Genomic DNA, 14430 nt, shown 5'->3' with positions numbered 1-14430 from the left:
GCATCTTCCCGTCAAATTGATTCGTGCCTTGTATGGCATCAGTCGAGAAAAAGATCCACAAACACGATCTCGTGTCTTAGAAGCTAGTCTCAAAGAAGTCTTACGATGGTTCACGGTGACGGCACGTCAATTACTCCAAGGAATCATTCAGATTCCTCATCAAACCAAACGCTTTTTCGATCGAAACAAAGTCGCTTTGGTCCAACTGGCCGATCCCCGCATCGACACTCAAACCAAAAAACAAATCATTTTGAAACCTGGAGGGAGCGGTACTCTAGGAGGGGTCATCATTCGCTCACTCTTTAGATGGGATCCTGATGCCCCCAAAGTTATACCCAAGACAAAAGTCCAACGAAGCCCCAAGAAGAAAAGACCAGGTCCCCAAGGAGAACTTCTCCAGTGGCAGGACCCTCCTCTGACCAGACACCACCCCGGAAAAAGAAAAGAAGCCCCCAGAAAAAGAAAAGTCCACAGAAAACTAGTCGCAAGAGAGGCACTTCGGCCAGGACGCAACCTTACACTCGCAAACCACGACCTGCCACAGCGGTGACTGCGTCTCCGGCAGCTTCACGTTTGTCCTCTTCTCCGTTAATGACACCCAGAACTGAAGAGTACTTGGAGACGTTGATCACACCAAGAACTTCTCCGTTGATGACCCCAAAAAGAACTTTCCCAGTGGCAGGACCTTCCAATTTAGTGGCAGTGGCTGCTGCTCACAAAGTACCTTCTCCCAAAATCAAAGTTCAAGAAAGATCGGGCATGTTACAAAGTTTACTGGATTTGTGCAAGCAAGAACTGGCTCGATTTAGTCCGTTGCGTACCCCTGCACGACGTGTCATGCCTGTCCTCAAACTAATACGACGTAAAGACAATCAGTGGCGACGCGTACCAGTATAAAAAAGGCCTGTGACCAAGTCGGTATCAGTGTTTTTTTGGTGCTCCTGAAGACTCAAAGATGTCACCCTCCAGAAAACCCCAAGGAAAGAAAAGGAAAGGACTGCCACCACGTTTAGCCAAACATGGGGACATGTTATCTGTCCTGTCCAAAGCTTCTCCACCCCTACGAAAAAAACTCATTCAAACAGCCTCCAAAGAGGTCATCGATACCGTGTGCGAATGTTGTTTGAACGTTTTGAAAGGCACGATCCCTTTGTCCAAACACCAGAAACAATGCTTAGGCAAACATCGTCACGTTCTTCGCCAAATGGTTCAAAAGAAAATTCCCATTCGTCAAAAAAAGAAGATGTTAGTGCAACGTGGAGGTATTTTACCTCTCTTGTTAGGCCCCATACTGAAAGGAGTCTTGGGAACCATGTTGGGAGGACTGGTGGGAGCAAGATAAAAAGGCCTCGGAAGTTCCCAGATCTCAGAATCGACCGCTGACAACCCCATGGAAGGACGAAAACTAGCTTTAGTGCCTTACAAACGATGGATGGAATACCATCGGTGGCAAGAACAACGCACCCCGCATTTACCTCCCAATCCCCATTTGAGCGAGATGTCCCAGTTACAACACGAATTGCAGTCCTTGATGGATCGCCAAGATTTGTCCGAAACAGAAAAATCGCAAAAGTACGGTCAACTCTTGCAACGACTGCAACTCTTTCACCAGAAAGCTTTAGACGAAACAGCTCTACCCACTCTGAAAGATTTTAAGACCTTGATGAAAAGTCCAGCACCATCACCAGTACCAGTACCAGTACCAGTACCACCAGTACCAGTGACCAAGACAGAAAAAGGAGAAGAAGAAGAAGGGTTTCAAACTCCACCAGAAAAAGTACGCAAGTTAACAACACCACCTACCTCCAGAATTGGATGGATTAAAAAGATGATGGCCACCCCTTCTTCATCACAAGAGAAAAAGAAAGTGAAGACAGAAGTGAAGACAGAAGTGAAACAAGAACCGATATCCCCCGCTCAGACGTCCTCCTCCTCTTCAACACCTATTGCCGGTCGCACACGCAAAGCATTGCAATCCAAGAAAATACCCCAAGAGAAAAAGAGTAACATCCTCCAAGAGTGGGTGTCTTATTAACACACCAACCAACACAAAAAAATGGAAAAAGTCTTAGCCAGCATTTACTACGATGCCTCCCATCCTGCAGGTTACGCAGGAGTTCAAAAATTGTATCGTGCTGCCAAAACGCGACTGAAAAGTCTCCGTTTACCTCAAGTGCAACGATGGTTACAAGAACAAGCTACCTACACTTTACACAAACCCATTCGACGCAAGTTTGCCAGAAGTCGCACCCGAGTGGAAGGCATCGATCATCAATGGCAAGCCGATTTAGCCGATGTCTCTCATTTGGCCAGCTACAATCGTGGCTACAAATATTTGTTTTGTGTCATCGACGTCTTTTCCAAATTTGCCTGGGTCGTGCCCTTGACTTCCAAATCGAGCAGCGAGTTAGTGCGAGCCCTGCAACGGGTGTTGAAACAAAGCGGTCGTCACCCTCTTCGATGGCAAACGGACAAAGGCACCGAATTTCTGAACCAAGCTTTCCAAAAAGAATTAAAGAAACGTGACATTCATTTTTTTACCACCGAGAATCCAGAAACCAAAGCCAGCATCGTGGAACGTTTTCAACGCACTTTGAAAGAACGCATGTGGAAATATTTTACGCATCACCACACTCTGAAGTACATCGACATCTTACCGCACCTGGTGCAAGCGTACAACCAATCTTACCATCGAAGCATCGGACGTGCCCCGCAAGACGTGACTTCCGACAACGAAGTGTTGGTGTTTGAGCGCCTGTTTGGTACGTCCCCGACGAGGGCTGTCCCCAAGAAAAGTGGAGACTGGGCCGTAGGAGATTGGGTGCGCATTGGCAAAACCAAACGCACTTTCGACAAAGGTTACTTACCTAACTGGACGACCGAATTGTTTCGCGTCACTGGACGAGTGCATGGCCGTCATCCTGCCGTCTATAAATTGGAAGACATGAACGGAGAAGTGCTCAAAGGAACGTTTCATTTGCCCGAGTTACAACGTGTGACCAAAAAAGAAGACGACGTGTACGACATCGAAAACATTCTCGAACCCAGAACCCGTAAAGTGGGCAAACGACGTGTCAAAGAAGTCAAAGTACGTTGGAAAGGATATCTGCCCAGTTTTGATTCTTGGATCGACGCTTCGCAAGTCATCGACTATAAAAAGAAGTGACCATCATGCCTTTTCACACAGCAGACGCAGCTACGTCGACCACTCCTCCTTCCCCTAGTTCTTCTGTGCAAGATTTACAAAAACAACCCTTGTGGGTGTGGTGTGGAGAACGTGTGCCTAAAACGCAAATGGTCTTTTTCTGCCAAATCTTCGTGGTGTATTGTGTCATCGGGGCAGCCATCGCCAATTTGAGTTTGCAACAAGGAGACAAACAATTGTGGACCATTTTATTGAACAGTTGCATCGGTTACCTGCTTCCTAATCCCTCCCTGAAATTCACCTCGAACGGGATCCCCGGGAACCTTGTGTCCAGTGCCAGTGCCAGTCACCACTTCAATCACAACCAGAACCCCATTTTAGACGGAGACACGCCTCTGACGTCCAGTAACCCCTCGGGCAGCCACAGAACTCTGGAATTATGAGTCACCAAAACCAATTTTACTTAACTTTACCCAGTGACAGTTCCATGGAGGTGTTTCCCAAGAACACGTTGTGCTGTTACACGGCCGAATTACCTCAGGCCATCCAGTTAGATCACGAAGCCCATTGAGAAGTGGCTTTAGTAGAAATGATTCACCCGACCCAAGTCCTCAATGTCCTTCCCAATCAAAATTTTTTTGATGTGGAAGTTCATGACGAGCAAATGCAACAGTGGATGGATAGCAATGTCAAATATGACAAGAAAACCCGTACACAAAAGTACACCACCTATCACTTGTTCATTCCCCCAGGCTATTATTTTAGTGGTCAACATTTGGTCAGCAAAATAACCTCCAGGTTTAATGTCGTGTTTCTGAAAGCTTTGGAGCATGTCAACAAAAATGTCACCATGGAGTACCACAAAGCAGCTCGTCGCTTCTTGATGAAATTTGAACGAAGTAAAATCCTGTCCATTTTATTTTGTCCTGAATTGTTTGACATGTTGGGCGGAAACATGGACATGAGAAAGACCATGATGAAGAAAACGAATTACCCATCGTTTACGACAACGAGTCTTTTAGCAAGTTATTTCGTGCCCCGATAGAACTGAACCAAGGACTGAATTTGATGTTCGTGTATTCCGATGTGGTGGAGTACAACGTGGTGGGACACACCTCCGTACCGTTACTGCGTGTCATTCCTTTCAAAGTAGATTCTGCCACGGACGCTGACGAGGAAGGTGGAAACACTTACCACGTCCACCGCGAATTTGTACATCCTCACTATTTGCCGGTCAGCAAGTCGTATTTGGACTCGGTCAACATTATAAAAGGAGATTTGGGACAAAATATTACATTCACCAAAGGAAAAGTCACGGTGAAACTCCATTTTCGAAAACGGTTCTCTCACGACTCTTAAGTCATGTATCCAGTGTACCGAGGGGTTGCTCGACAGCGAGGACACGGCTTAGGAGACATGTTAAAATCGGCCTTTCGTTCGGTGGCCCCGGTGTTGAAACCGATGGTGACACGCGGATTGCACGCCTTGAAAGATGCGGCACTGACGCAAGGCAAAGAATTTCTCCAAAATGTCATCATCGACAAACAAAACCCTAAAGAAGCCTTCATGAGGGCAGGCAAAAATGTCTTGCTGCAAACGGGCAAAGACATTTTAGGCCAACGAGAAACACCTATAAATGCCCTGCACGCTACCGAGTCAAGCATTCAGCAAGGACAAGGCAGAAAGAGACGACGAAGAAAACACCCTTTCACCAGACTTCAAGCGAGAAAGGCCAAGAAAAGAAGAACCGTTCGAGACTGAGACGTTTTCGATTATTGAGAAAAGAGACAAAAAAAAATGATGCACCGAGAATCTTGCGCTTGTTCCAAGACGGAACTGGATCTGTTTGCCATGCCCCCCACGATGATGACGATGCAAGAATCACAGTGGGTGGAATTTCACCCCGTCTCCTCACTGACCGATTCCGCTCCCATCGAGTTTGAAATCAAAGGACAGCCCGAAGATTACATCGATCTGAATAGCAGTTACTTGTACCTGAAAGTCAAAATTCTAGATAAGACTGGAGGTGCTATAGTTACTTGTACCTGAAAGTCAAAATTCTAGATAAGACTGGAGGTGCTATAGACGATGAAGCAGTAGCTCCCGTCAACAATTTCATGCATTCCTTGTTCAGTGGAGTGGACTTATACTTGAATAACAAACTGGTCAGTAGCAGCATGGATACTTACCCTTATCGTGCCTACCTGGAAAATCTCTTGACGTACGGAATAGATGCCAAGAACACTCATCTCAATGCCTGTGTGGTATGGGAAGCTGACGAACCTACCAAGTTTGAAATATTGGAAACTGATGAAAAGAAAGACAACAATGATGGATTTGTAGAACGAAGAAAAGAGAATCACGGGAGCCGACACAAGTTTAGAACTGATGGATCGTTTGCATTTGGACATGTGGTTGCAAGAAAAGTATTTGCTGAACGGGGTGGATGTCCGCCTGAGACTGAATCGTAGCAGTGCCGCTTTCCATTTGATGGCTGATAGTGACGGTTACAAAACCAAAATCCTAGAAGCCAGACTCTACGTACGCCGTGTGGAAGTGTTACCTAAAGTGGGAAACGACATCAGTCAGACGTTGAGCAGAACGACCGCCAAGTATCCCATACAACGCGTGGAAGTGAAAACCTTCACCATTCCCAAGGGACAGCGATCCATGATCGAAGATCATCTGTTCCAAGGACAGTTACCCAAACGTTTGATCGTTGGTATCGTCGAGAATACAGCCTTCAACGGAGCTGCCGAAAAAAATCCATTCTACTTTCAACACTTTGGCGTGTCCAAAATCGAAGTCAGTCGCGATGGCAAGACCTTGTGTACCCGACCTTTCGAACCTGACTTTACCATGAAGAATTACTTGAGATCGTACTTGTCCCTGTACGAAGCCACCGGACAGTTAGGAACCAATACCAGTCACGGTATTACGTACGAGGATTATGCAGGAGGCTACGCTTTGTGGGCTTTCGATTTCACTCCAGACCATGGCAGCGACGAGGGACATTTCCACTCTCTAAAATCCGGCCAGATTCGTGTGGAAATTCAGTTTAAAGACCGAGACCCTGATGAAACGGTGAACGTCATCCTGTATGCAGAATTCGATAATACCATAGAAATCAACAGTTTGAGAGAAGTCATCCTAGATTACTAGAAACCATGGAAGACTGTTATCCCTCTTTACCTAGTGGAGAAACTTTAAAGATGGAATGTGATGAGACTGTGGAAAAAATGTTGTGTTTTGAAAAAAAATTGTTTGATGTTATGATGTTGGATTATTGTTAAAAATGTTAGAGTTGTTGTTTAGTGTTAAGTGATTTTTGAATAAAAAGTGTTGTGTTTTGAAAAAAATTGTTTGATGTTATCATGTTGGATTATTGTCAAAAATGTTAGAGTTGTTGTTTAGTGTTAAGTGATTTTTGAATAAAAAATGTTGTGTTTTGAAAAAAATGCCTTTGTCTTTTGTTTAGCTATAAGAATGTTGGATTGATGCTCTTTCATTTCTTACTATCCCTCTCATGACACTCACTAAACGTTACGACTCAAAAACCGTGTGGGGGATGTTTTCCTTCACGTCCGCGCTTTGACTTTAAGAACCGGGTTGTTTCCAGTCTAACCATCCATTGTCGACTCATCCTCCTAAGAAGATGTGCTCCAAACTAGCTAAACTCAACGAAGCCTACGTGAATTTGCATAGGGTCAGACACAGTCTGATACCGAAGCCAGAAGAAATAGAGAATGTGAGAATGTTAAAAATCACTGAAGACCTGATAGAAGAGCTCTTCAGAGAAGAAATGAACAGGGAAAAAGAAGAATGGACAGAGAAGTACAGACTTCAGAGACAGCAGCAACAACAACAACAACAAGAGCAGCAGCAGCAACCTGAAGCTGACAGAGGCTTTGTCGATTGTCGTATCGACACCAAAGAGTTCTTCTTCTCTTTCCGAAGAAGCAGACCTATCGCCAGAAAGTCTATCCTCAGAGGACATCGCATTCTTAGAAACTAAAAAGAATGCCATAGCAAACAAAAAAAGAGCCCTTTTCAGGGCTACCCAAATACTCTAGAAAAGAAATAACGATCGATTTGCCAATGTGTGTAGGTAGAGTAGTGTGAAAATAAACACTAACTCTTTTTTAAAAAGATGTGAGGGTATGTGTTTCTGTGTTTGTGTTTGTAAGTGGTTAAGTAAGTTGGTATGGATAGTAGATTAAAATGATGTCTTTTTTTGGTGTTTGAGGTGTATATTTGGAGTTAGATTGGATTGCTTTGCGTATGTGGATAGTCTATTGAAGTGATTTATAAAAAAATTTAAAATAGTGATGGGTGGCATAAAAAAGTGAGTGAGTGTTTCTTTTAGGTCCGAGCGTTGTTGTTTTTTGGTCATGATCTAGGTAAGATCAATTTTATGTTTTTAGGGGGATGTTTTCCTTCACGTCCGCGCTTTCACTATAAATTGAAACTCGTTCGGCAGTCCAACTACCCTTGTTGATTGATCAACACCAAAAATGAACACGAGACTGGAGAAACTGTTGGAACTTCATGTGCATCTGGAATATGCCAGGCGCATATTAAATGAACTGGCCGCGGAAGCCATTGTGGAGGAGGGAAGGATAAGAGAGGAGGAGGAAAGAAGAAACAAAGAAGAGGAGGAGAGAAGATATAAAGAAGAAGAGGAAAGAAGATACAAAGAGGAGGAGAGAAGATACAAAGAAGAGGAGGAGGAGGAGGAGGAGGAAAAGGAGAGAAGAAGAAGAAATTTCAGAATCCCAGAGAGCGAAAATTGGGATTCTGAAGCGACATATCCTGCCTCTGCTCTCTCCCCCCAAAAGGTAAAAAGTAACCGGGGGATAAGATGTGTATGCGGCGCCAGGCCTGGAAGGTGCCACCATTAACCAGGTGTCCATGAAGTTCCAAACAAAAAACAGCCCTTTTCAGGGCTACCCAATACTCTAGAAAAGAAATAACCATCAATTTGCCAATGTGTAGGTAGAGTAGTGTGAATATAAACACTAACTCTTTTTTAAGATAGTGTGAGGGTATGTGTTTGTGTGTTGGTGCTTGTAAGAGCTAAGGTATGTTTGTGTGAATAGTAGATTATGGGTTTCTTTATTGTTTCTTAGCGTAGGTGAAGAGTATAGTTAGGGTTTTGTAAGCGCTCACGTACGATTGTGTGGATAGTAGATTATGGATTTTGTTTATTGTTTCTTAGCGTATGTGGAGAGTATAGTTTGAGTTTTGTAAGCGCTCACGAAAGATTGTGTGGATAGTAGATTATGGATTTTGTTTATTGTTTTTTAGCGTAGGTGGAGAGTATAGTTAGGGTTTTGTAAGCGCTCACGTACGATTGTGTGGATAGTAGATTATGGATTTTGTTTATTGTTTCTTAGCGTAGGTGGAGAGTATAGTTAGGGTTTTGTAAGCGCTCACGTACGATTGTGTGGATAGTAGATTATGGATTTTGTTTATTGTTTCTTAGCGTATGTGGAGAGTATAGTTTGGGTTTTATTATATCAAATGAAAAAGTAGGGGATGTTTTCCTTCACGTCCGCGCTTTTAGTATAAGACTCCACAGTATTCGTCGTTCAAACCATTCTACAAAGAATAATCTAGACAAGATGACGCAAATGACTGATTTATTTAATCAATTGAGGCATATCTATTTCTGGATAATAGATGCAGAATATGCTATAGAAAGGATACAAAAGGAATGGGAGTATGAAGATAAAGAACACCTGGTAACCAGTCAAGTCGAACGTATAAAGGCCGCCAGACATATAATAGAAGGAATGATAGAAGATGAAGTCAACAAATCAAGAGGATTTATTGACCCACCTTATGTAAGAGTGGGGAGTTTGAAGGAAGCACTGGATTATGTCATCCAAGTCCGGTGCTTCCTAGAACATATAGTGTATTGGACGGAGTTGTCATATATGAAGAGGGGACTGAACAGGTTGAAAAAAGGAGAAGAAATAATGAAACAAGTGATGACCCAAGAAGTAGAAAACATAAAGGAAAGGTGGACTAAAGAAAGAAAGGAAGAACAGAATAAGAAGAAGAAATTAGAATTCGACCAACTGAATAACAACTGGATGAAAATACAGGCCAAGTTCCGAGCCATGGGTCACCCGGACTGGATACCAGAAACAGAAAAGAAAAAGAAGAAAGGAATGATGGACAAAATAAGAGGATGGTGGAAAAAGTTAAGAAGTTAAAAGAAGAAGAAGAAAAAAACCAAAGGCCCTTTTCAGGGCCAGTCATATTTCTCGAAAAGAGATAGCCTTTCCATTGCCTACCCTTTTTTTAAATTTAAATTTAAATTTAAATTTAAAAAAAATTTTTAAAAAAAATCCCAAAAGCCCAAACTCTATTCCCCATGTTAATTTCCCCTTGTCGCTAGACAGACCCACACTATAGTTCCATGTTAAATTCCCCTTGTCGCTAGAGTGACCCACGATTTTTCTCCATGTTAATTTCCCTTGTCGCTAATCTGACCCACGATTTTTCGCCATGTTAAATTTCCCTTGTCGCTAATCTGACCCAGGGGTCTCTGTAATGCTAATTCCCATTGTCGCTAATGTACCCCACCTTACTACTATTGTTTAATTTTTGTTTAACTTGATAATAACCTGTTTTCCTATATTTTCTTTAAGTGTGAGATTCTATTAATTGGATTTATTATTTAGTTTTTTAAAAACACTTAATTATACTTTGATTGCTATTTATTGTTGTGGTTGAGATATTTAGAATTTCAGGTTATGTATTATTTTTGTTCCAGATAGTTGTCTTTGCCGAGTTTTCGGGTCTTGTGGACGCTCAAAGACACCTGATCTGGACCCCCTAGTTAATAAGCTTGTGTTTCTAAGTGTGTGTACTGATTTATACTCCGGTGCAAGCCCGTAGCGCTGTTTTTATTTGCAGCTGTAGTGAAGTTGAGCTCGTAAGAACACCACATAACGGGCCACGAACGTCTTTTGGTCAGACAACATCACCCCTCAGTTCGTGCCTCTGGTTTCTACATCCCGGTTTGCAAATTATTTGTGTTTGGTTTCTTTTTTGTGGGAACTTAAATCCCTATGTATCTGCCCATTTACCTATCTCGTTTAGCCCTTGTTGTAGTTGTCCAGTTACTTCTCTGCTTGTGGGGTTGTCAGATTTCCACATGGCGGCATCAATGGCGAATTGTGATTGGTCGAGATGGTTATGGTGGACAAAGATTTCCAGATCATTCATCATGATATTAAATAATGTTGACTGGTGACTCTTCCCTGTGGTGTGCTATTATCGACTCTGTATTGCTCGGAGAAATCTTTAATGATTCCGACTTGTTTCGTTCTGTCAGATAGAAATTGGGCAATCGTCTTATTACCAATTATGTTTTTAGTATTTGCGATTATATATCAGTTCTTTTGCCCACAACAAATCATATGCTTTGTCCACGCTATTTAGTCGAAAGGGAATAAATAAATAGCACAAACTTAATTATCTGTGACCTAGCATGTAGGATTTCATTGGATTGAATCACTTGCAGAGACAATTATAAGCTATGCAATAAACATTCCACCAGTGTAAAGTCTTGTTTATCGAATGCATATTACGCAAGAATGTCGAAATGCAATCATTTTAACTTCAAAATAAATAGCAATACGAACACACACTTTACTCACACAGAAAAATAAAAATAACGATAGCCTAAGTCCATTGTATCGATGTCATTTTGTTTTCCATTGTTCATTGTTATTACCCAAATCAAACTGAAATCATCCTGCTTACATTCTCGTAACTATTTCATGCGTAAAGACATATTATCCCGCAAACCTAACCTCACCCTAAGTTGGTCGTAAATCAGAAGAGAAAACTTTTTAGACCACGTATTTCAAGGTGACAACAGACTTTGATTAAGCAAAACCTGCAAATTGCTCGTTGAGTCTGTGGACGCTTGGCCAAAATACCACAAATATTCGTGTCCTTTTTAAATGGTTATTTGTTTTTTCTGTCTGAATAATTTAGTCTATAACTAAGAAAATTGTTCTTTTGATTATTTGCATTATCGCAAATAATTTGTGGCAGCATATGCAACTAATGTTTTATATCACATGGCATTAAGCAATTGAATGTAATCCTCGATGAAAAGAGGAAAGTTGAAATTTCCTTTTGTGGATGTTAGAATAATTAAAAAAGAATTGTTATTCTTCATATATTTTTGTCAGATTCAAGAAAGAATTATTATTATCCATATCTTTTCGTCAGATTCTCGTGGTCATCGCATATTTCAATTATTACGTAAATTGCGTATTATTTTTAGAAACAGGAGGTGTCTGAATTTTAGTAACACAGATTCAGAGTTGCGGAACATGGCATTCAAATTTTTCCGATGACCTGAAGTGAATTTTTTAAACGATATATACAAAAATTTGAAATGATTGTACCAATAAAAAGGTGTTTTGTAATAACACAAAACTGAATACGTACTTTGCTCCATGTATTGGCTTTTCGGACTCGACATATTTCTGCACCGTATCAAACTAGTTCTTTCCGCCAAGTCGGAACAAAACAATTATTAGTTTTATATTTTGTAATGAGATATTGAATTATAAAATTGGATGAAAAATTATATACCCAAAAATGGCAATAACATTTTTATGGCCACATCATTTTAGAGAACTGCTTTATATTTCCATTAAGGAATTATTGTCTGCCCTTATGCCTTTATGTATTTTATTTTGACCTGTATTTCCATATTTCGGCCTAATTCAATTTTTCTCATTTTCCTTCTCTTTCCGTCTCTCTCTCTCTCAGACATACGTACACACAAATACATACACGCACGCGCGTGCGCCCTCTCTCTTTCCCTCTCAGGATTAATGGATCTTAAAAATGTGTCACACAGGGCCGCGGACAGGATTTATTGGCCCCCATGAAAATTTTTCCTGTAAGCTCCTACTAAGCACAAATTGTGAAGGCGGTGGGCCACCTGACCATTTTGGGTCAGCATGACTTCTGTCATATTTTTCCTACCCTGTCCACGTTTCAAGACTGTTGACATACGAGTAAACAATTTACGTAACCAATGAGACGGCGCCATCAGGAATGCCTAAAAATAAATCCTAAACAACAAAAGGTAGGCTCCTAGTCTTCCTTATATACAGTAAATCATATGCGATTTATTCTCTCGATGCCCAGTGTGAATCACTATGTTAGGATTGTTGTACACTTCTTAGCGGCCACATTGTTACTGGCAACTAGTGATTTCGATTCGGGGTCTTTAATAAATATCTGAATATAATGCCAATTGTATGCCATGAACAATCAAGTTTCAAACTTTATTTCAAAATTATGCAATTTGAAAATTAATTTTCAATTTCAATTTTGAGAAAGAACATATTCGCGACTACTGTCGATAAGATTTAATATTATATTTCAAAGTGCGTTCGTTTAAAAAACTCATAAATAAAAATAGCAGGATACTTCTAAGACCTTTCTAAGTAAAATCAGTTAGACATACGTTCAGTGTTGCTCAATCAGTTTTGGTTTTCACTGTCCTTGTTTGAAGGAAGCTAAGGGGAAACAACCGTTTGGGTGAATTACAAGTTGAGGGTGATGAGATATCATTCAGTAAAATCAGCACCATAATTTGATTAAGCTTCTTACAAAATAAACAAACAACTCCCAATCTATAACATTTTCATGTAAAACCTTATATTTATATCCGATATCACTGGAAAAATACTCAGCCGGTCGCACCATAGGTTCTAATATCAACAGCAAATTCTATCAGATTTGTTGTTGAATACATTATGTTATGAACCCCAATCTGTTTTTTCGAAGTTCTCCTCGGTTAAATTTGTAGATATCTAATAGTCCGATATAGAACTGTCACAAAACAGCAAAACTAGACCATTGGAGGGAAACAGATTGACACGTCTAAAGCTTTGTAGTACATAATGTTGTACTCCTTTAATGTATCAGAGTAAATCTTAGAAAATGCATTTCCATATCAAGTGTTTCGACATAAACTTTTACAGTAAACAAACTGTAACAAATTTAATTGAATTGGGTTAATTCAGCGAGGTAAAAAAATTATGTCACAGTGACCCACTATTGTACCATTACATATGTCATTGGGAAAGACATTTTTTCCCACAATAGCTACTACTAACCGAAACCTTTGCGATTCTAAAAATGTAGGTCCGAATCATCTCAGTTTGGTTAAATGATACAGCTCCGTGGAAATGGGTCATCCCCATTAAATTTCCAACTATACAGTAATTATTGCCCGGGATGCACTGTACCTTATTTCTGTGAGAGTCAGCAAGAAAATAAATGCAATTTTGAAATTTAAAATATTTACAAATTGTCTTATAGCCAATGAGAGATGAAAAAACAAGGTGTCATGTAATTTGATACCCTGTGATGTCATACTTGCTGATGTCAGCATGTTCGTGTTACTTTTGTGTAGAATGCATGCCATACAAAGATAAAATGAAAATACAAATGCAGAAAACAATTATTTTAATAACAGGAATAAACCACTAATAAGTACAACACAGCACAAGCAACATGTAATGAGGATGCAATTTAGCTAAATAAAGTGGTATCACATAAAATGCCATTACACTATTATCTTTGCACAAGCTTGGTCAATTCTTTCTTACAATTATGCTCCAATATCAATGAGTGAAATACATCTATTTTTAGAACTTTTAAATCTGGTTATAGGACACGTTACTAATTATATGGAAAAGCTGTGAATCAGTCTTGAAATCAATGTACAAATAATAGAGTATATCCGGTTTTTGGTGGTCCATAATTGGTTAAAAATGAAAAATACAATTTTAGTAAAAATATCTTTTGAGAACTTATACTATCTGTAATTAAAAAAATATTGACAAGTTTCTATTGATCCAATTTTAGTATTTTTACAGACTTGACTTAAGGAGTACTCAATAATGAAAGTTGCACCTGATTCGTTTTATTGCAGAATCGATAATACGTGTTTCATGCAAATATAGATGAAAGATATGCAGCGGTACATATGGTGTTCTCCACACAGAAACCAAGGATAGTTGTGCATGGAGAAATATAGCTCTGATCATTAACATCCATAAATATTAAGTTATTGAATTTTGAATATGATGGTGTTTCCATATGTTTACTATGGGATTAGAATTAGTACCTGAGTCCTACAGTAAAACCTCGTCTAGCCGACTTCCATTATCATTGTGTTAAATGTAAACACTTTGAGTGTATAACGAGACTGTACCGTGTCTCAGGTTCTG

The sequence above is a fragment of the Sinohyriopsis cumingii genome, unplaced genomic scaffold (genome assembly GCF_028554795.1).
Source record: "Sinohyriopsis cumingii isolate HCF-2022 unplaced genomic scaffold, ASM2855479v2 utg001149l, whole genome shotgun sequence".
NCBI lineage: Eukaryota > Metazoa > Mollusca > Bivalvia > Unionida > Unionidae > Sinohyriopsis > Sinohyriopsis cumingii.
The sequence above is the reverse complement of the archived record's forward strand: the minus strand, read 5'-3'. Positions refer to the sequence as shown.